This window comes from Cervus elaphus, chromosome 31 (genome assembly GCF_910594005.1).
Source record: "Cervus elaphus chromosome 31, mCerEla1.1, whole genome shotgun sequence".
Classification (NCBI taxonomy): domain Eukaryota; kingdom Metazoa; phylum Chordata; class Mammalia; order Artiodactyla; family Cervidae; genus Cervus; species Cervus elaphus.
The window spans coordinates 23,409,778-23,432,315 of record NC_057845.1 but is presented as its reverse complement, the minus strand read 5'-3'; the positions used below and the strand labels follow the sequence as shown (position 1 = coordinate 23,432,315).

At 35.1% G+C, this 22,538-nt stretch overlaps 1 protein-coding gene across 2 annotated transcripts in view; it reads right to left on the bottom strand.

Annotated features, from left to right (window-relative positions):
* The window catches only part of SAMSN1 (SAM domain, SH3 domain and nuclear localization signals 1), a 93,660-nt gene that overhangs the window by 30,335 nt on the left and 40,787 nt on the right, over window positions 1-22,538 (bottom strand). The window lies entirely within an intron of this gene.

Sequence of the window (22,538 nt, the reverse complement as noted above, 5' to 3'; positions counted from 1 at the left end):
GTTAAGCACCTTGTAGAAAATCTATTAAATTATTTTGGACTCATAGTGTTAATTTTGCTTTTAAGAATGACATGTGTTGCTAGACAACCAGGCAACTAATAGAAAACAGCAAAACAAGAAAACAAAAGCAAGCATTTGAGTAGATTCACCATTGTGCCTCATAAAGATCATATTTGTCAAAAAACTAATGCAAATGCATTTCCCATTGCTGATAATTTGAAACTCTCTACTAGATATCAGAAAGAGAAGGCAGCATATACACAGACCTATTAATAAATTGAAAAGAGCATTTAGGTATGCACGCTCTTAGGTTGGGAGTAAAACTGAATTTTTCCACATTTAACATGGAATTACAATGAGACCTCTAGGTCAATTTCATTCACTGGTTTTGAGAGAAAACTCAATATGTTAATAGAAGCCTTGTTCTCTTGGATACTTTTTGCCTACAAGGCTAAATTTATTCTTATGTAACTCATTCTAGGCAGGTAATTATAAGCAATTCCTGATTACTGCAAAGTAAATGATTCTTCTAAAGACATTTTTCAAAAATCTTTAGTCATGGAATCAAAAATTGATATTTTCTCACTATTTAATTTTATATATTGTTTGAGATGGTGGATATCAGACATTATAGAATTTATGTATGTTCTGTCTTAAGAACATTATTTCATTTCAAACTTATAAGATTTTCAAAATAGGCTGGTGGTACTGAAAAATAACCTGATAATTGGAAAAGTTAAAAATGGGAGTCAGTAATCTGTAAAACTTTGTATGTCCTTTAAAAGTCACAGACCATTTTAGTTCAAGACGGCTTCAAAGGTACTTAGTCCTTGCAAGCACTCTTATTCTCAGATCTTCCTACTAGCTATCTTTAAAACTCCTTGTTTCTCTTTTAAATGAGTTGAAATAAAAAGATCCTGGCATGTGACAAGGGGTGAGCTTGATAGACACTGTGGTCCAGAACACTACCCCAAGGCTGATGGCTGTGTTAGACACAATTAACGCCTTCTGCTGACTTGCCACCCTTGCTGAAGAAGCCCTTCAACTTGTGGCAAGAGGAGAGAAAAAGAAGGACTGAAATTGAAAACTACTCTGGAAAATACAATCTTCTCATGCAGGGCTTACGGACCTAGAATGATTTCCGAGAGCATTAATCACTTCAACTTGCCTAGTAGGCATTTCTGCCAGGCCATCATTGCCCGGAAATCGCAAAAGGGAATTGAGTGTGTTCTTGTTCTGCGTATAAACAATCTGAACGCAGGGAAAGCTGTTACTTTTTTATATACTTGAAGCATTCTTATGGCCTATTGGAGCCTGTGCTTAGGGCACTTTTGTAGTCTATGCCCTGCCTATTAAATATTAATGAAGGTTACAATGTGTTATCCACCACTGGATAATGGGTCATGTTGCCCAGAGGGGCACGGAATAGGCTCACCTCAGCACTTCTCCATAGTATCTTCTGCCATTAAGTAATCAATAGTCACCACCTTTTAAAATTAATTCCCCCCTCATTATATCAATAGAAGCAGATTGAGAAGTAGTGGTTTTCAGAACTATTACTTTGGGTTTTGTCAGTCATCTCATTACAAATCACTCAACAGATTCAAGCCAGAGGAGTAAAATATCAATCCATGCTAAGAAACCCTTAAGAAGCAAATCTAAGTATTTAAAATAATGTTTTTAAAATTTCATTATTCTCTTGTCAGAAAATGACTTTCTGAGATGGTTTCATAATGTATAGGCTATGGCTTATGATGAAAAAGGACTAATGTCTACTATGAGGTATGGATAATGAACAAATGTGTAATTTCTACTCTTGTTAACTTTCTAATGAAAAGGTGAATCATGTGGAGGTAAGCTGGTTTCATAGATGACAGTCCTTTACAAATGAGAATATGTTTCAATACTGACAATTTTGCCGTGTATAATTGTAGTGGATTAGATTTGGCAAATATTATTTTGTAACAAATCTCCCATCAAGACAGAGCTATTATATAAACAAACAGGTATCAACAAAAGAGTAACTTAAATAAAAAAGCAATTCGCATTTTAGATAATTCTTTGCTTCTGTTGGATTATATTTAGTCTTCAGCTATAAATCTGTATAGTCTTTCCTTATGCAATTAGATATGTTTGTAAAATGACACACCTGTGTAAGATAATTTGGAAAAACTAACAAAATTACATGCAATTACCCTTTGACCCAAAATTTCATTTCTAGACAACTAAATCAGATACACTTGAATCTAAATTGATTTGCACATCCACATTCAATGGAAATTTTTTATAGAAAAGCTATAAACCTCAATGTTCACCAGGAGAGGACTGATTGACTAGCATATGGTAAATTCAAATAGTAGAAATGTGTGCATCTGCAAAAACCAGAAATATATCTCTTATCTGATGTGGAATGATCCCAGGATATAGTGTATGTGAAAGAAGTCAAACATAGAAAAATGTACATAATAAACTGCTTTTTATCTAAGAGTGGAAACATATCTGTATGTTTCAATATAGGCAAATATGTATTTCTTTCTTAGAGAAATTGGGTACAATAAGCAAAGACAAGGAAAAGAAGAGAAAACAAACTTTTCTAAATATGCCTTGTTTCATCAGTTTGACTTTAAAACTATATAACTTTAAAAAATATTTATAAACAAATTTAAATAAAAATAAAGGCAATCCCTAACAATTCCAAATAAAGATAATGAATCTAATTTTATTTTGAATTGATGGCTTAGAGAGAGGAAATATTTTAAGCAACTAATAAAAAACAGTAATTTGATGGTTTAAAGAACAACAAAAATGACAAATTTAACCTGTTTTCCAATCCCATTTACAACTGCATCCAAGAAAAGTACCTAGAAATAAATCTAACTATGGAGGTAAAAGACATGTGCTCAGAAATCTGTTAGTCACTCATGAAAGAAACTGAAAAGGACTCTTACAAATAGATAGACCATGCTTATATATTGGAAAAATTAATATTGTACAAATTATCATATTACCCAAGGCAATCTGTGAATTCAGTGCAATCCCTATCAAAATATTAAAGGTATTTTTTACAGAACTGTATGAGTTCACAAATAATTCTAAAAATTGTATAGAAACACAAAAGACATTAAATAGTGAAAATAATCTTGAGAAAGAAGAACAAAATTGGAGTAATCACACTGGCTGATCTGAAACTATACTATACAGCTACAATAATCAAAATAGTATGGTATAGACAGAAAAACAGGGACATAGATTAATGTAACAGAATAGAGAGCCCAGAAATACACCACATGGTCAATTCTACAACAAAAGGAGCAAGCATATATAATGAAGAAAAGACAGCTACTTCAACAAATGGCATTGGTAAACTGGAAAGCTATATGCAGAAGAATGCATTTGGATTATTTTGTCACAGTGCATAAGAAACTAAACTCAAAACAGATTACAGACTTAGATGTAAGACCTGAAACCATAAAACTACTAGATGAAATCATAGGCAGTACATTCTTTGACATTAATCTTAGCAATGTATTTTTTGGATATGTCTCTTCCTGCAAGGGGAACAAAAGCAAAAATAAATGGGAATACATAAAGCTAAAAAGCTTTTTCACAGCAAAGGAAATCATCAACAATACAAAAAGGCTGTCTACTGAACAGGAGAAGATATTTGCAAATGATATATCCAAAAAATGATTAAATCAGAAATATATAAAGGAGTCATAAAAGTCAGCATCAACTCCCCTCCTAGAAACCCAATTTAAAAAATGGAAAGAGTACCCGAGTAGATATTTTTCCAAAGAAGATATACAGATGGCCAACAGCACATGTAAAGCTTCTCAAGATCACTAATCATCAGGGAAATGCAAATCAAAACGATTTGACATTTAATAATGTCAAATGACTATTATCAAAAGACAGCAAATAGCAGGTTTTGGCAAAGATGGAGAGAACAGGGAAGCATTGTGCACTTTTGCTGGAAATGTAAACTGATGCAGCCGCATTGGAAAAGTTAGGAGGTTCCTCAAAAAATTTAAAAATAAAGCTATTATACAATCCAGCAATTTCACTCCGGGGCATTAATCTAAAATAAACAGAAACACTAATTTGAAAAGATACATGCATCCCTTTGTTCACTGCAGCATTATTTATAATAACCAAGATATGGAAGAAACCTAAGTACACATTCATACGTTAATGGGTAAAGAAGATGTGGTATAAACACACACACACACACACACACACACATACACACACACACAGTGGAATAAAAAGGAAGGAAATCTTGCCATCTGCAACAATGTGGATGGACCTAATGGGTATTTTTTTTTTACTGAAATAAGTCAGACTGAGAAAGACAAATACTATATGATTTCACTTACATGTGGAATCTAAAAATCCAGAACAAATGAACAAACACAACAAAATAGAAATAATCATACATACAAAGAACAAACAGGTGATTTCCAGAGGGGTGGGAATGGAAGGATGAGAGAAATAGATGAGGGAGATTAAGAGGTACAGATTTCCAGTTAAAAAAGAAATGAGTGAAATTGTGAAATAGAGTCAGTCATTCAATAATAGCATAGCGTCTTCGTATGGTAACAAATGGTAACTAGACAGCCTGGTGATAATGTTGAAATATATAGAAATATTAAATCATGTTGTAGACCAGGAATTAACATAGAGGCGTAGGCCAATTAGCTTTCCAAGTGGCTCAGGGGTGAAAAAAATCTGCCTGTCGATGCAGGAGATGCAAGAGATGTGGGTTTGATCCCTGAATCGGGAAGAACCCCTGGAGGAGGAAATGGCTAGCCACTCCAGTATTCTTGCCTGAAAAAATGGACAGAGGAGCCTGGTAGGCAACAGTTCATGGAGTTGCAAAGAGTGGGATGTGACGGAATGACTGAGCACACACATGCGCATAGGTCAGTTACACTTCAGAAACTAACTCAGAAAAAGAGATCAGACTGTGGTTACTAGAGGTAGGAGGTGGGGAGAGGGGGAACTGTATGAAGGTAGTCAAAAGGCACAAACTTCCAGTTATAAGATAAGTAAGTATTAGGGATGTAATGTACAACATGATAAATATAATTAACACTGTGGTGTGTTATGTGCAAAAATTAAGAGTTCTCATCACAAGGAAAGTATTTTTAAAATTTTTGTTTCATATCTGTATGATATGATGAGTGCTCACTAAACTTATTGTGATAACCGTCTCATGATGTATGTAAGTCAGATCATTATGCTGGGTACTTTAAACTTACACAGTACTGTATAGCCAATTACATCTCAATAAAGCTGGAAGGAAAAAAGTTTTTAGTTTTAACGTGTTTTCAGTATTCACACCATTATTAATGACATAGGTATATATAAGTGGGTATGTTAAGGAACAATGAAGATAAATAATGGTGTTAATGATATTTGAAGTCAGACTTATTAGTCTATATTCTCCCATTTTTGATCTTGTCATACCATAAAGCAGGGAAGCTTTCAAAGATTCTGGAGCCATTCCAAAACAACACAATGGCTATATTAAAAATATTGTCCCCGGGATAAATTGTATCCAAGTATGGGGCAAGTGGAGTATCAATAAGAATAATAACTGAGGTACATTGAAATATATATGTCTGAATTCATGAGTTCATAATGATACTAACTAAAAAGAAAAACACCAGCTGTTACTTTTGAAATGTTGCAGCCAGATTATGAAAACTGACAAATAAAAGGAAAGACAAATATTTAATCTGTCCTTCTTGTATGAAACATAGTTTAGAGTAACAAGATACTTAATTAGGGAAATTTTTTCTCTCCAAGTATATGTGTGTGTATAGTCTAGCTAATTAATTAAGTGGTGAAATTACAAAAGTACCATTTTGTAAGTCCCTAATGCAATAATGGAACCTCCCAGGTGGAATGCGGTAAAGAATCCACCTGTCAATGCAGGAGACACAAGAGACAAGGGTTCCATCCCTGGCTTGGAAAGATCTCCTGAAGTAGGAGATGGCAATACACTCCAGTATTCTTGCCTGGAAAATTCCATGGACAGAGGAGCCTGGCTGGCTATAATCAGTGGGGTCACAAAGAGTTGGACATGACTGAGCATACACACCAGACAACCTATTTATCTATCCATTCAGTAGTATCACTATAGGAGGAGACAGAAACTAAATATATAGGAAATTTTAAAAAATGAATGAGACAAGTGACTAAGTCTAAAATGAAGTGACGCTATAGATGACAATGCAATAATGGGTCTAGGCAACGACCATCAATGGCTACTAAAAATCACAAAAAGAATGAACTAGAATATGTGCTTCATAATGGAAGCATCTAATATCATTAATGAAATATTCTTTTAAAAAAAGTGCAATCACACCCAGCTTCTGAATCTAACTAGCAGATCACAACAAATAAGACAGAGAAGCATACTAAAGGACATCAAAAATACAATGTCAATCAGAAAAATTTAGGCAATGAGAAAATCTACAGGACAAATAACCTGGTTTCTTCAACTAATCAATAGAAAGAAATAAAGGAGGAGAAGGAAAGTATAAATTAAGAATCTTTAAGACTTGCATCAACTAAATACTGTACAATCCATGGATTGTGTTTAGATATAGATCAAGTAAAGTATTTTAGCAAAAACATCCAGGAGACAACTGGAGAAATTTGTAAATAAGTAACTATATGATGTTATTAAGGAAGTATCTTTTTATTTTTTTTTTTTGTAATTCAAAATAATCTAGTGAGGGGCAGGAAGTATATGAGCATAAAGAATAATTTAATGATTAATTAGGTGATGCATATATGGGGTAGATTGTACTATACTATGTTTATATATGCTTCAAATTTTCTGAATAAAATGTTGGATTAATAAAAGAACCAAAGGTACCTATATAAAAGCTAAAAAATAATCTACAAAGAGTTAATAAGGTGTGAGAGTAAGGGGGCACATGGGAAAATTGTATCTTCCTCTCAATTTGCTGTGAACCCAAAAGTGTTCTTTAATAGATAGTCTTAAAAGTTAATGGTTGCATAACTTTCTAAGGAACCAATTTTTAAAGATATCATTAACATCGCTTAGGTCATGTTTGTTTAGAGGTATGGACAAATTTAAGGAGAGAATAAAGTTTTGGTTTCTAAATTTATTTTAGTACAACAAATGTTTCAGTATAAATGTGTATTGTGTTATCTTTTAAAGACTATCTGGTTATGTAGCACAGATTACCCTCTTCCATATAGTCTACTTGGTGTACACAGAAATAGAGATGAATAAGTGACACTTGGGCTTCCATGGGGGCTCCGTGATCAAGAATTCACCTGCCAAAAGATGCAGGTTGGATCCCTGGGTCAGAAAGATCCCATGGAGAAGGAAACGGCAACTCATTTCAGTATTCTTGCCTGGGAAATCCCATGGACAGAGGAGCCTGGTGGGCTACAGTCCATGGGGTCGCAAAGAGTCTGACATGACTTAGTAACTGAACAACAACAAAAAATGGCATTTGGGGTGTTTAAACACATCTGTGTGTTTTGTGTTTGTGTGTGTCCCTACACAATGCAATGAACAATATGTAAGAACTTAAGATTCTTTTTTGTTAGTCTCATTTCTTCTCTAGTTTTGTATAACAATTCTAGTCATTATAGAATGTGAAGCTTCATATGAAGTTTGTATCATTCTTGAAAATCATAGAGTCCTTCTCAATTAGGAAGTTGTCATGGGAACCAGAACTTGCAAAAAAAAAAAAAAATCCTTTTTTTTTCCCCAGTTCTCCATCCTGCTGTACTCTCTATTATATCATTCAATTACAAAGTTTTAATCCTGTTTTCTGTTTTCAAAGAAACTTACTACTAACCTGGATGAAAAGTATATAAACTTAGCTTGATAGATAGCACTAAACTGGTTTCTTAAAACAATGACCATCCCAAATTTATCAACATGAAGAAGAATTAGGGGGTCTCTCTTTTGGAATGTAAATCAACCTTTTGACCAAAACCAAAAGAACTGAACCCTTATTTTCATTTTTTAACCACTGTCCAACTTCTGGGATCTTCAAGTAAAATCTTATCTCCAGCATGACTTAATATTTGGGTAAGGCATCAGCGGAAAAGTTTCACAGTCTATTTCAAAGAAAAAATTTGCATATATGAGTCAGACATCCGCAGTATTTTGAAATACACTGGCAAATAAGAATTACAGAGTGCCAACACGTTCTCATATCACCTAAATATCGCATATAGAGCCTTCGTTGGTGATATGCTTTTAAAGTTCAGGATTATGTTTCAGCACGTGCTTGTATGAATATTCTGTAATATGCCCAATCTCAATAAGCTTGTCAGCCTTTATCCAAAGGCATTCCAGGATCTAATTGTTCTCACTAACTCAGGTGCTGAGGTCTTTTGAAGAGTGTGAAACAAGTTTAACTCACTTAAAATAATCTGTTAGGATTGCCTCAGTGTTAAATAATTACGCTATCATGTGGTGCTGACGGAAGACAGTTGTTTGGGTGCCGGGGCCCGAAGGCTGACAGACAAGCAGAGTGTGAAACATGACCTTCAACACTAACATTAACCCCAAGGAAAGGCAACTCAGTGCTCAAATATGTATCAAAGCTCTAAATATTTTTACATCTGGATTCTTAGAACAGAAGTTGGTCTATTTGATCTCTTTGGTTTAGTATTTTTCGTGTCAGCTGCAGACCATCTAAAGGAAGTGCAGATTCTGACTCCACCATAGTGTTTTAAAGTTGTGTCAAAATTTCCATGCTAGAGCTTTATTTTGAGAAGTTGGTGTGCCGAGAGATGTTTTCAGCAAATTGAAACTACCTCAAAGAAGATGATCTAAAGGAAACTATAACTAAAAACAAAAAATCATTGTAGAATGAGCTGTACCTGCAAAAGTGGTTATCATATCAGTCTATTTAATGTAATGAAAACAAGTTTTATAAATAGAAAGAACTCAAACTTTCAGAATTCTCAATCATACCGATGCATTACTTATTATCATGTCTCATGATTTGCATTGCATACACTGACTGTAAGTTATGATGTACTTTTAGGAATCGAATAAAAATTAAGATACTCTATTTTGTCTGAAAGGAATTTTTAAAATAAATAATATTGATATGTCTTAAATAACTTTTCAGGTAAAAAGCATAATACAACAAAAGTTGTCACTTCACACTGCCAACTCTTTCAAAACCATATAGAATAAAAAGGAAATGGAAAACTTAAAAAAATGTGACCATGATCAGGTTATCTTAAATGTCTCAGCTCCTCGTTTTTCCTACTGTAAAACTTCTGCTTGACTTACTCACTCCTGTATCATTATTATAGTACTTATTTTCTATTCCTTCTCTCTTTCTAATTGCTAAACCCATAAGCAAGTACACTAAATGGTCCCTATTGACCCCTGCAGAAATGTTTCATTATGACCCTTCTTGGAAATCAGTTTCCCTAGGGTATCCACTTTTGTAGCTGCTCCAGTTTACAGTAGCTTCTCTGCCTGTCTTCAGGCTGAAAGGCACATGTGTGAACAAAAATCTCTCTCTACTTATGTCTTCTTACCCTTGAGGATCTGTGTTGATTCTGCCTTCTGAACCTTCCACCTAGACTGTTGGAAATGCATATTTGCTCACTCCTCTCTTTGGGGAGTTTGGCCACATAATGCAAAATAATGTAATATACCACACACACATTCTTTCAGCCTCCACATCTGCTCAATTCTTTCCCCAAATCTCTGTTGTTGGCATTTATTCTCCTTGTTGTTCAGTCACTGAGTGGTGTCCAATTCTTTGCCACCCTATGGACCGCAGCACGCCAGACTTCCCTGTCCTTCACCATCTCCCCGAATTTGCTCAAACTCATGTCCATTGAGTCAGTGATGCCATCCAACCATCTCATGTTCTGTCGCTGCCTTCTCCTCCTGCCCTCAATCTTTCCCAGCATCAGGATCTTTTCCAATGAGTTGGCTCTTCACATCAGGTGGCCAAAGTATTGGAGTTTCAGCCTCAGCATCCTTCCAGTGAAAATTCAGAGTTGATTTCCTTTACCATTGACTGGTTTGACTTGCGTTTGTGTGCGTGCATTCTAAGTTGCTTCAGTCACGTCCAACTCTTTGTGACCCTATGGACTGTAGCCTGCCAGGCTCCTCTGTCCATGGGACTCTCCAGGCAAGAATACTGGAGTGGGTTGCCATGTCCTCCTCCAGGATATCTTCCTGATCCAGGGATCATACTCGCATCTCTTATATCTCCTGCATTGGCAGGAAGGTTCTTTACCACTAGCACCACCTGCCACCACACAAATATGTCATTCCTGCATCAATGAAATAATTTTCAGCCCCTTAGTCCCAACTCTTGACTCTCCAATCATCTAAAATCATACCACTGGACTCCTAAAGTACCAGTTTTTATCATTCCATTCTTCTCAAAAAGTAAAGCTTGTTCCACATTGTTATGATGGCCACTGAGAGATTGCTCCATGCCAAGTGATTTATCTATAATCATTTCTTTAAACAAATACAGCTCTCTTTTGAGGTAGTTCTTGATTTTTCCAGTTTACAGATAAGCAAAACTGAAGCTCAGAGAGTTTCAGTGATGCTTCTTTAGTTATCAGGAAGCCCTAATTTGGCATGTTGTGCATTCATGATTCCTCATAGGATCAGAAAACACTAGGCAATCTGATTAAGCAGAACTGACACTGGCCAAAGTGGACACATTCAATTTTGTTTCTAAGTTGCTTCTCATGCTATTTTTCTCTCAAGGAATGTTCTTCCACTTTTCTTCCTCCTACTCAAATCCAGTCCATTCTTTAAGGTCTGGATCAAGTCATACCTTCTCTATGAGACCACTTACCAACCCTGCATCATTTTAGCACACAATGATTGCCCCTGGTCTTAAGTGATGTAGGACCGAAAGAGAAAATCCTACAGTTAGGAGGCTTGAGAAAACCACAGCAGATGACAAATTTCACACGTTTCTCGTCAAGTTAAATGACAAAAAACATACATTTCCCAGTTATACAAAAGCAAATTATAACATGTTATAGTCAAAGAAAATGACTTGCTGATGTTTAATTAAAGAGCATAATGTTTCTACATTATGAAATTTGGTGTAAATATACTAAGTGACTTCTATGGCTAATCTTTGTGCTTAGAGTCAGGGTTGTCTGTATGAATGAGTTAAGAATCTATCCTGGAAGAATTTACGCTCTATTGGTGCTATCAATTGATTTCTATTGAAAAAAACTAGACAGAGCCATTTTCAAATGAATGGCATACAAATATGGAAGCAATTCCTAAAAGCAGATTATATTCACACACACAATAAATTAATAATGTATACTATACGTCAGCTTGGAAATTTATATTTATCATTATTTATATTTGCACTGACTACTTAATACACAAAAGGCATTTTGTATGCATAAGTCTATACCTATATTATTGATAGTCTCAAAAAAATACATTAACATGATCTCAGATTTTGGACATGAAATTAGCTGAAATCAATACAATTTGAGTTTGCTTAAACATCTTCAAAAATTATTTACTCTAAGAGGTTGTATAGTTCTTGACTGAGGAACACTTTAGACATTGCCAAGTCTGAAGACAATAATTGCTAAAATGAAGATAAAGTATTAGAACACATTGAACCACGCATTGTGTATTAAAAGGAGCAAAAGATGACAAACAACGTGTCTAGTGTGTCTGAACTCTTCACTTGAACATAATCACTTGGGGGCATTAGAAAAGTGTTGTATGTTCACAAGAATCATCACTAGGATTTCCCATTTTCTGGATGGACTATCTTTCCAAACCAAAATTGGCAGGAAGTTTTCAGTTCTTGCAGCAGCACGGATGGTTTGTTAGGACCTTCATGGAGAAGGCTATGTTGAGAAGCATTCTATTTTCAGGCTTAGAATTAGAGATCATGATAACCATGTCTACCAAGTTTACAGAAGATGGTATGTGTTTTAGGGAAGATGGTGGGAAGAGGATGAGGAGTTACAGGTAATATATTTTATGTATTTATCATCCCTACTTAGTGATAAGTGTTTTCTGCATGAGAAAATTTCCTTTACTAATTTTGTTTGCTAGGCACCTTGATAGAGAGAGAAAATGGTATAAAAAAATTGATTCAAATTTTCCAGTTATAAGAAAGATGTAAAATCCTCCCATAAATTTAGACATTGACTTTCTGTTGTGTACATATTAAACTTTTCTACTTATAGACAAATATTAAATAATATTTTAACTATGGTCACTTCATTGTCTGTTATTTTAATCTTATAATCATTGAAAGCAAATAAATAATTTTGCAAAAATAGTTCTCCAGAGTAGCGTATGGCTAACAAAAGAAGATAATACTGAATATCATGGTTAAGGAAGCCAATAGTTATTTAGGAGAAGAATAACTTTGAATTAATACTTAGGGCAAGCCTTATGATATTGATCATAATCTTAATGATCAAATATACTAACCTACTCTTTGATTTACCTACCAATGAAATGATATCATGTGTATTATGCATAGTATCATTAATCTAGAAGACAAACTATTGAAAGCATAAAAGTTATGCTTATTCAACTTTATCATCAAAGAAATTTTTAAAAAGCAAGAAAACTTTTTATTAGTTAAATTGAACTGAAGATTCTTTTTCAAGGATTTAGAGTAAGTCTTTTTCCTTTTCAGTAATCAGAGGAAAAGTTGTGAAAAATTTTACTAGTTAACATGTGGTGGAAGAATGTAGAGTACCTTAAAGTCCATTAAGATACTTATTAACATATATATTTTTTAAATTTTTTTTATTTTTATTTTTTTAAGATACTTATTAACATATTTAACAGTTGACTGTGTTGACCCAAACTTTAGGTTCCTGAGAAATTTCCAAACCAAATTTACTAGTCAAATGTTTTTGCCACTAAATCCAATTACTCCACTTTTTAAAATAAAATAAAATCATCACAAAGAGGCAAACAGTCATAGTACCCATTGCTTTAAAATCACAGTTAAATAAAGGTGTAAAAATTAAGCTGGGAGAATAGAATCCATTCAATAAACTCTCCCATCAAATTCTCTGGAACAAGAACTCTCCTTTACCTCCATTAGTCTTCAGCTTCCACCACATTCACTTGGCCTCTGGGTACATAATAACCTTTCTAAAGTTCTCCCCAGGAGATATTTTAGTCATGCAGGGATCTCCTTGAACACAAGTAATGACAAACAATAAGCTAATTCTCAAAAAGTTTTTTTTTAAAGTCGTTTTTACTACTTTTAAATGAGTGTGTTTGATGCATGATTTTGGTCCCCTGATTAATGGACACCGCCAGCCCAGCTTCTGGAGCTGTAGCGTTTCTGTGAGCTTCCCTCCAGCAGAGCTCGACCATTAATCCAGTGGCATATGTCAGCCCAGCAGAGCAAGGTCACTCTTCTGCTTCAAGGGGAACCTTTTTAGAAATAATAAAACTGACAGAAAGTTCTTTTTTGCATGCTTTATGCCACCTGAGGTTGAGTGCTGCAGTTAATATCATAAAGCTTATAAACATTCCCATCTCAGGCAGCACCTGCTGACACTATGCTTAGGGATTTAAACGTTTTTTTCTTAGTAAGAACAGACATGTTTATGTGGGGCAAATATACAGCATGTAATCCCAAACAGGAAAAGAATAGGTAGAAAAAAAATCACTGTAAGTTCATGCTAGGATATTTAGAAGAGACGTTTAGGTTCTATAACTTCTTCACTGTCAATTACATTTATTTTCCTTTCATCATATTTGGATTTGGATATAAAAATATTTCAGTCTACTAAAAGATAAATAGTGGTGTTGGAAAGTAATAGTAGTCACAGAAATGAACTCAGTATATGATAACTATATGTTCTGATAACTGCAAAACATCTATCTTTGAAAGAATTTTATTTTTAAAATTGTTAATCTTTGTTTCATTGGTAGTGGGTACATTAAAATTGGTATATAATTATAGTGAGATATTTGTAGTGTTTAAAGTAGATGGTTTGAAACTTATAGACAGCTTAGTTTAGAAAAGATGATGACTAGATAACAGCTAAAAATATAAATAATATATACCATAAGCATTACAACATTTATATATTGAGTTATTTTTCTATTACTCGTAATTAAAAAATCAAAGCTACCTAGTAAAACCATGTGATATTCAGAAAAAAAATTTAATATCCAGACTAATGTCATATCACTATGTATTGTTATACTGCTAAAGGTAAATCTGTCTTGAATCTTATTCTAGGAATTTAAATTGTTAAAATTATGAAATGTGTAGAAAAGAAATTTCATTATTTAGTTGTCTTTACTTTATGTGTATAGAGAAAATGCAGGGCCAGTTGACAACTGAGGCCAGTCCTTCCAAGAAGCCAGTGCCTTGGTTTGGTCTCCATGTCCGATGTCAAACTGTCACATTGACAGGTACAAGAACTTCAAGCTTTCAAATATAAATGACTTGCAGGGGTACTTACTCATAAACTAAACTGATAGGATACCAAAAATAGCAATATCAGGTGTTGATTAGTTATGAGAAATTCAACTGCCAAGAATGCATATTCTTGTTGACTAATCAAAGAGTTGTCTACCCTAGAGACGTGGAACACAAAATCATTGTTGGAAGTTTAATTAGTATAGTAGAGACACAGAAAAGTTGTATTAGGTTATATTAAGGGCTAGAGATACAAAGTTATAATAGCCTGAAGTATATAGTTCACCTAAGTGAGCAAGTCTGCTGAGCCTAATGGAATATTTGCTTCTGCTGATATGCATTATTCTGCAGACTCAATGGTAAATTCTGTTCTCCCACTCCTTTCTAAGCACCCTGAAAGCAACACTCTTTGCAAATGCTTTTTTCCCTCCTTCAGACAGATTACATTACAACTTTTGATTACTGTTTTGCTCATTACATTCTGATGATAAGAATGGTTACTTTGTTTTATGTGGGTGTTGCCCAGATCTTTATCAGTGACCCATTTACAAACTATGTCTTGGAGTATTGTACTACTTTAGATGACTTATATTATCCATTAGTCATTTCGCAAGTATTGTGCATATATTGAGAAATCATGCCTATATTCCATATTATAAATATTTTTGATGGTAGTCAAAGTTTAACAGAAACCACATGGAGTTTGAAAGTTAGACAGAGTTCAACACCCTTTGTTCCTTACAGAAATTGCAGAGCTAAAGGTATGAATAAGATACATTCCTTGTTCCTAATGGTAGCTCCATTTGGGAGGACATATTAGAATAAACTATGGTAAAAGAAACAATAGACGTGTGGAACAAGTACTATTAAACTAGAAAGGAGGGAGAGATTATTAATCAAACATGGACATTGTGCTAGGAATGTTACACATGGTAATTTACTTAATTCTCTTATCAATCTTCTGTGATGTGCTTTACCACCACCTCTTCTGCAGATAAGCACACAAAACCCAAAAAATGTTTAATAAAGTGTTCAACGTCTCATAGTTAAATAGGACCTCAACCCTGATCTACAAGACTTTAGTTCATATTTCCTCCTGCTCTGCCAGAATGCTCTCTTAATGTACTGCCTTGGGTTAACTCTTGGAGGCTTCCTTGAGGGAAGGTATTAAAATATAGATTTAAGTTGACGAGTTGGGAAAGATAGACAAAGGCATTCTAGGCTAAGCGAAGCACAAACGGGAAAGTATGAGTGGTCAGAGCTTTTCAAAGATGAGCTCTGGATATACAAAGAGAGACACCAGGTTATGTGCACAGAGGGACTGAAGGGGAAGCAAGTAGTGGCCAACTGCTGGCCTAAAAGAAGCCTAGAGCAGATTCTTCCCTTACGACCCTCAAAGAAAACCAGATCTGCCTCACCTTGATCTTGAACTTTGAACAACCAAACTGTGAGAAAATAAATGCCTGTTCTCTAAGCCACCCAGCCTATGGTATTTTATTATGGAAGCCTTAGAAAACTAATACAGACTAGGTGAAAACTTCCAAAGCTTTTTAAATGAGGGGAGAAATGGGACATGACCAGCTGTGTTGACAAATGGCTATCTTTAGAAGAATCACCGCCAGACAACTTCAAGCTCTCTTCTATTCTTATTAATCAATTCTTAATGGAGGACGTTTTTGTTCTCTACTAAGAAGCTAATTATAAATGTCTTGTTTCTAAAAGTTCACCTAAATCCTTAACACTGGAAAGAAAGAGAAGTGAATTAGTTTGGGAATGCTAAATTTGGAAACTTAGATATTTGGAGTATGGGCTTAATTCCATTATAACACACACACACACACAGACACACACACACTGCACACACACATAATCTTCAGGGATAATGAAGCCATTTGTCTCCTTAGCAAGGCAAGGAAAGATTAAAGAGATAAGTGTTTCATTAAATTGATTTTTAGCAAATCCAGTGCATTGGTAGTCAAGGTAATGACTTTGTACCTTCCTGTAGGGTATAATACCTACATTTCCAAGGAGAGTCTACACTTCCATCATTTCTCTCAACCATTTATTTTCAGAACTTTCTATATACCATCTGGGCACAGTGGTTTTTCCAGGATAGCCAGTCTATTTGGTACTCAACCTTTGCTACTTGCCTGAATAAAACTTGATTAAAGATTCATATTCAATAAAATGCGAAGGCTAGAGTGAATTGGTACTTTGTTTGAGGATAATTTTCCAAGCCTAAAATTATTTACCACTTTCAAACAATTAAACAAGCTGAGATAAGCAAATTATTAGTTCCTCTATTCTGATTCAAGGTGCCCTAGAAAGGAAAATCAAATCCAATAGAAAGCTGTGTTTTGAGGAAAGAGGTAGAAACTTTTGGGAAGTGGAATATTCATATGGGCCTAAGTGTCTGGTGGCTATGAACAGAGGGATGAGGTTGACGCATGAACATGAGCTGGAAGCAAGAACAGGGCAGGAACAGGGCAGCATTTCTGTTGACCACCATTAGAGCCCATGTGTAAGTTCATTTTTTATATCTCCAAATGTTTACAGTATGTACAAATAGATCTCCAACTCAACATCTTCTCAACACCCACCCTGCCCCTTTTCTTGCATGAGTCACCATCATCCTTTCCTGGTTTCTGTAATAGCTTCCTAAAGGGTCTCTTTGCCCTGCCTCCTCCCTCACTGTCTTCAGTGTGTGTGAAACACAAAAGCAAGAATAAGCCCACCAAGATGTAAGCCAGATTTTTCTCTTTCCTTCTCAAAATCTTTTAATACTAGCTCAAATCCTTATAATGACCTAGAGGACCCACTATATCCAACTGTTTGTAATTGCTCTTCCCTTTGTATATTCTGATTTATTGTTTCTCAAATACACCAGGGACACTTACTCGCACCTTCAGAATTTTGATCTTGCTCTTCCTGTGGCCTAGAATAATATTTCCTTATTCAGTGTCATGGTCAGCTCTTCATTTCCTTCAGATCCTTTTCAGATGTCCCATTTTCACCAAGTCTTCCCTAGTCCCAAATATTTCATATTCTTCCTTCTCTTCTTAGCACTTATCATTACTTAGCACACTATGTAGTTAACATATTTATCTTGTTTATTGTCTGTCATCTCTAATAAGTATAAATCCTATGAGGACATGAATTTTTCTTTTATTCACCACTGTATTCCCAGCATGTGGTCTATTATTGTCCATAGTAAACACTCAATAGATATATACTGCTTTAAAGAATGAATGAAAGAAAGAAAGAACGAATTAAATTCTAAGTGTTTTGAAGAGATTAGTAGAAAAAATATCTCCAGATTGGAAAAACCTTAAACATTCTTGATGGCACATTCCACATTAGGTAAATCAGAATATTTGAAGATGGAACCCAATAATTGATATTTCTTTAAACTCTTCAGAGATTCAAATGGGCATCTAGGCTAAGAGACAACAATGTAGACATCATTTCCAAACTTGAAAGTCCTTACAGAACGTCTGGTTATCTCATTACAATGTATATTCTGATTTAATAGGCCTGGGGTAGGCCAGACAGTGCTTTTCTAACAAACTTCTAGAATGCCAATATTGCTAGTCTCTAGGACCACAATAAGTGGCAAGTACTTAGAATCACCTTCAACCCAATCTTGGTGGCTCAGTGATACTTTCTACCATGGTCTATCCTCTATCTTCTTCTGATTTATGCTATTTGTTTTTAGGTTTGCATTATAATTTACTTTAAATATTAATTGGAAAACTATGGCATAAATACTAACTAAATACATAAGTGAAGAGAACATTTTAAGAGATTTTTTTAGTTGCGCAGAGAAATAATAACCAAAAGTAAAAATAAACATTTATTTATACCCACCCTTTTTTAATGAAAAAAGTGGATTTAAAGTATTACCTACATTGTATATTGCATACCTTACTTGGAATCACGTTCTTTCAAAATCCAAAATGTTTAACTGAAAATACATAAATTAAAATCTGAAAATTATACCTCAGATGCTGATGCAAAAAGAAGTGCATGTATGCTAGGTCACTTCAGTAATATCCGACTCTTTGCAACCCTATGGACCAACCCTACGGACTGTAGCCGCCAGGCTCCTCTGTCCATGGGATTCTCCAGGCAAGAATACTGGAGTGGGTTGCCATTTCCTCCTCCAGGGTATCTTCCCCATCCAGGGGTCAAACTCATGTCTCTTAGTGTCTTCTGCATTGTGAGGCGGGTTGTTTACCACCAGGGCCAATCGGAAAGCCGCAAAAAGGAGGAGCAGATGGGAAACCCCCAGATTTAGAAGAAAAGAAGTTGTCTTGTATACGCTCACATCAACTTTTTTTATTTTTTTTTTGCCAGCTATGCTATCTTGGGCAAAACTTTTCATATCTACAGGGCTGTTTTCTTTTCTGTAAATTGGAGGTTAGAGGAAGGAGTTCCATAAGCCTTTTTGCAATTACTTGGTCTAAAGTAAGCACCAGTTCATATAAATACTTCACCTTTTTTCTTAGACTTGGTTAGATAAGAGTTAAAAATATATCTTAACAGTCTTGATAGGAAAAGCAATGAAGAAAGCTCTTTAATGCCACAACTATGTGTCATCCTTGTCTAGGAGCATAAATTTGCACAGCGGGCAGTGCAGTGAAAACAACTCATAATCAACTCATCACCTCTCATCATTGCTAGGATCAAATGCAAATGGGAAAGAATGCCACTTCAGTCATTGCTAGTGAAAATTAGCATCTGTGACACTAATGGTGTCTCATTTAGTATGCACTTTAGATTTTAAAAAATGGTAAAAAAAAAAAGCGCTATTTCCAGAACTGCCATTATTTCAATGTTTTCCTTTAAAATAACAGTGGTATTTGAGTCTCCTTTACTAAAAGAAAAACCTCAGTTAAAATTTGTTAACACAGATCATTAATCCCAGCCAAATAGAGGTCAACTTGTTCTAATTACAGTGGCAGAGCTTCCTTTGTGGGGTCTACTCCTTTTCTATTTTCAAAGTTTCTACCTTATTTCCTGACCTGGAACAGTGGTCTACTTGTTATGTAACAATGGAACACTCTAGGGATTCTTGCACAACATATTGGAGCCTTTCTTAAAACTTAAATAAAACTTAGAAATGAATTACATGTATTTACACCCATACATACAAACTTTCTTATGTACACACTAACAGGCTTACAAACAGGAATAATGAAAATGCATAGTACTGGTCAGTATTCATATTTGAACCAGGTTGCACACAGGATATCAAGAAAATTCATTCCTTTTACAAATATTTATGAAGAGCCTCCTTCATTAAAAGTATGCTAGATTTAGGAGGGAAGTACATGCTTATACTTATCTTAATACTAGATCATGATATTTTTGACAATCTGAACACTTGAATACTAGCAAAGTTGTTCTTATTGTTGTTTTACAGTTTAGTTTTAAAGCCTGGGTGGGCATCTGGAGGGATTTGACAGGTGGAATTCTTGCATTTAATTAGACAGGAATAGAGAACCTCTAAATTCCTTTCCAACTTACAGGGGCTCTTAAAGATACATTGCCCTGGCTTTCCTTAAAATTCAGCTGGTACCTAAGACAGAAATATCTACAGTCTCTAAGCTTGTAATGGTGGCATAATAGTGAAGGAGTACTGGAAGTTGACATATGTATTTCACACTACACAGTTTGGCTTTTTTTCTGTGTATCTTTGTTTAAGTTTATTAACCTCTATATCTTCTCATCTATAAGGCTAAAAAGAGATATTCTGTCACAGAAACCTTACAAATATTAAATAAATTAATGTACAAAAAGTTCTTAAACACAGTCACTGGTATGTAATAACCCCATAATAAACATAGCAAACTAGCACAGTTCAGTTGGAAAAAGTAGTTAAGGAAAATCTTGTTTTATAATTTAAGCATTTATAGAATGTAATGAGATCAGGAGCTTCCCTGATAGCTCAGCTGGTAAAGAATCCACCCACAATGCAGGAGACCCCAGTTTGATTCCTGGGTCAGGAAGATCCCCTGGAGAAGGGGTAGGCTACCCACTCCGGTATTCTTGGGCTTCCCTTGTGGCTCAGCTGGTAAAGAATCCGCCTGCAATGTGGGGGACCTGGGTTTGATCCCTGGGTTGGGAAGATCCCCTGGAGAAGGGAAAGGCTACCCACTCCAGTATTGTGGCCTGGAGAATTCCATGGACTGTATAATCCATGGAATCACAAAAAGTCAGACAAGACTGAGTGACTTTCACTTCACTTCACTAATGAGATTATATATTTTGAACTCTGAGTCCTAGATGTGCTTAAATTTTTTTACATCACAATAAATAGTAGATACTAGTGATGAGAAGGTAAAAACAAAATTTGAAAAGGAAAGTACAGTACCTTTCTAATATGTTAAGCAAGGCTATTTTGGACTGACTAATCTAAATGTAGACTAATTAATCATTTATCAAAAAGAAAATTATCAAATGTCTTTCTTAATTTGGAATTTACCTATACCCCATAAAGAGTTCCCTTGAAGTAGGAAATGGTAATCCACTCCAATATTCTTGCTTGGAAAATTCCATGGACAGAGGAGCCTTGCAGGCTATAGTCCATGGGATCACAGAGAGTCAGACAAGACTGAGTAACTTAGCACGCATGTGTGCACACACACACACACACACACAAAGAGAGTTGTGAGACATGAATTATAACAGTTTCACTTATGGAATATTTCTGGTCTCTCCTTCTTAACCTACACTATGAATCTGTTATAATACATGTGGATGCAATTGGTCCTATTTATGAACTATTTAAAGAAAAGCGTCCATACCAAAACTGGAGAAATCAAGAAATGAAGGATGAAAAAGAAGACATACTAATCAATTATAGATGGTAAAACTGTACTTTAATGTGTTTTGATTTTTTTGATATATGGACACTGATAAATCTCATAAGAAAATAATAAATTATTTTGTATATAAGCTTGTAAAACCTATTGCTGCATTATATATCCATGAATGTTTTGAACCATCTTACAACCATAGGACATATTTTAAAATATTTTAAAATACTAATAACAAAGTCCTTCTACATTATTTCCATTTCAGATGAACAGTTTCATAATTCATATTTAAGGAGTAGTGTTTGGTATAATACGCATTCATTTTTTGAATTGGGTATAGGGGTTTCCCCTATGGCCCAGTGGATAAATAATCCTCCTGCCAATGCAGGAGATGGGGGTTCCATCCCTGGGTCAGAAGGATCCCCTGGAGAAGGACATGACAACCCACTCCAGTATTCTTGCCTGGAGAATCCTCATGGACAGAGGAGCCTGGTGGGATACAGTCCACGGGGTCACAAAGAGTTGGACACAATTGAGCAAGTAAGCACAGCAGCACATTAGGTCACCCAGACTAGAAGCCACAGGAGTTAACATGAACTGCGTGACTCAATAATAGTTTCCTCATTTCTAATGTGGTTGCTTCTTACCTACTTTAGCACTTACAACTGAAAAACAAGGAAATCTCTCTCAGAAATTTTGAAAGAATACAGCACAAGGGGGCTTCCCAGATAGCTCAGTGGTAAAGAATCCGCCTGCCAATGTAGGAGACAAGCTTTGATCCCTGGGTTGGGAAGATCCTCTGGAGGAGGAAAAGGAGACCCACTCCAGTATTCTTGCCTGAAAAATCCCAGGGGCAGAGGAGCTGGGCAGTCTATAGTCCACAGGGTCGCAAAGTGTCAGACACGACTGAGTATGTATGCTAAAAACTGCAGCACAAAGAATGTACGTTTCTGGGTCAGGAGATGTGCATGATTGTCTAGATGCAGTTAATCCATGTAGACTATTGCCTATATTTCAGACTGGTTTCTTGATGGTTCTATTCTCTCTTTCTGGACACAGGCCCTATGTTCCCTCCTAGTCAATAAAGAATTTGAAATCCTCATTCTACTAGTCATTTATTTGTAGGAATCTCCACCATCTCTTCTGGATTTGGCTCTTTTTCCATAAAATACATAAAGAAAATTACCCAGTAAAATAAATATGTATTAAAGCAAAGTTGTTTCTAAGACAGAATTATAATAATTAGAAAAAAATATTAACTCCATATTAAAAG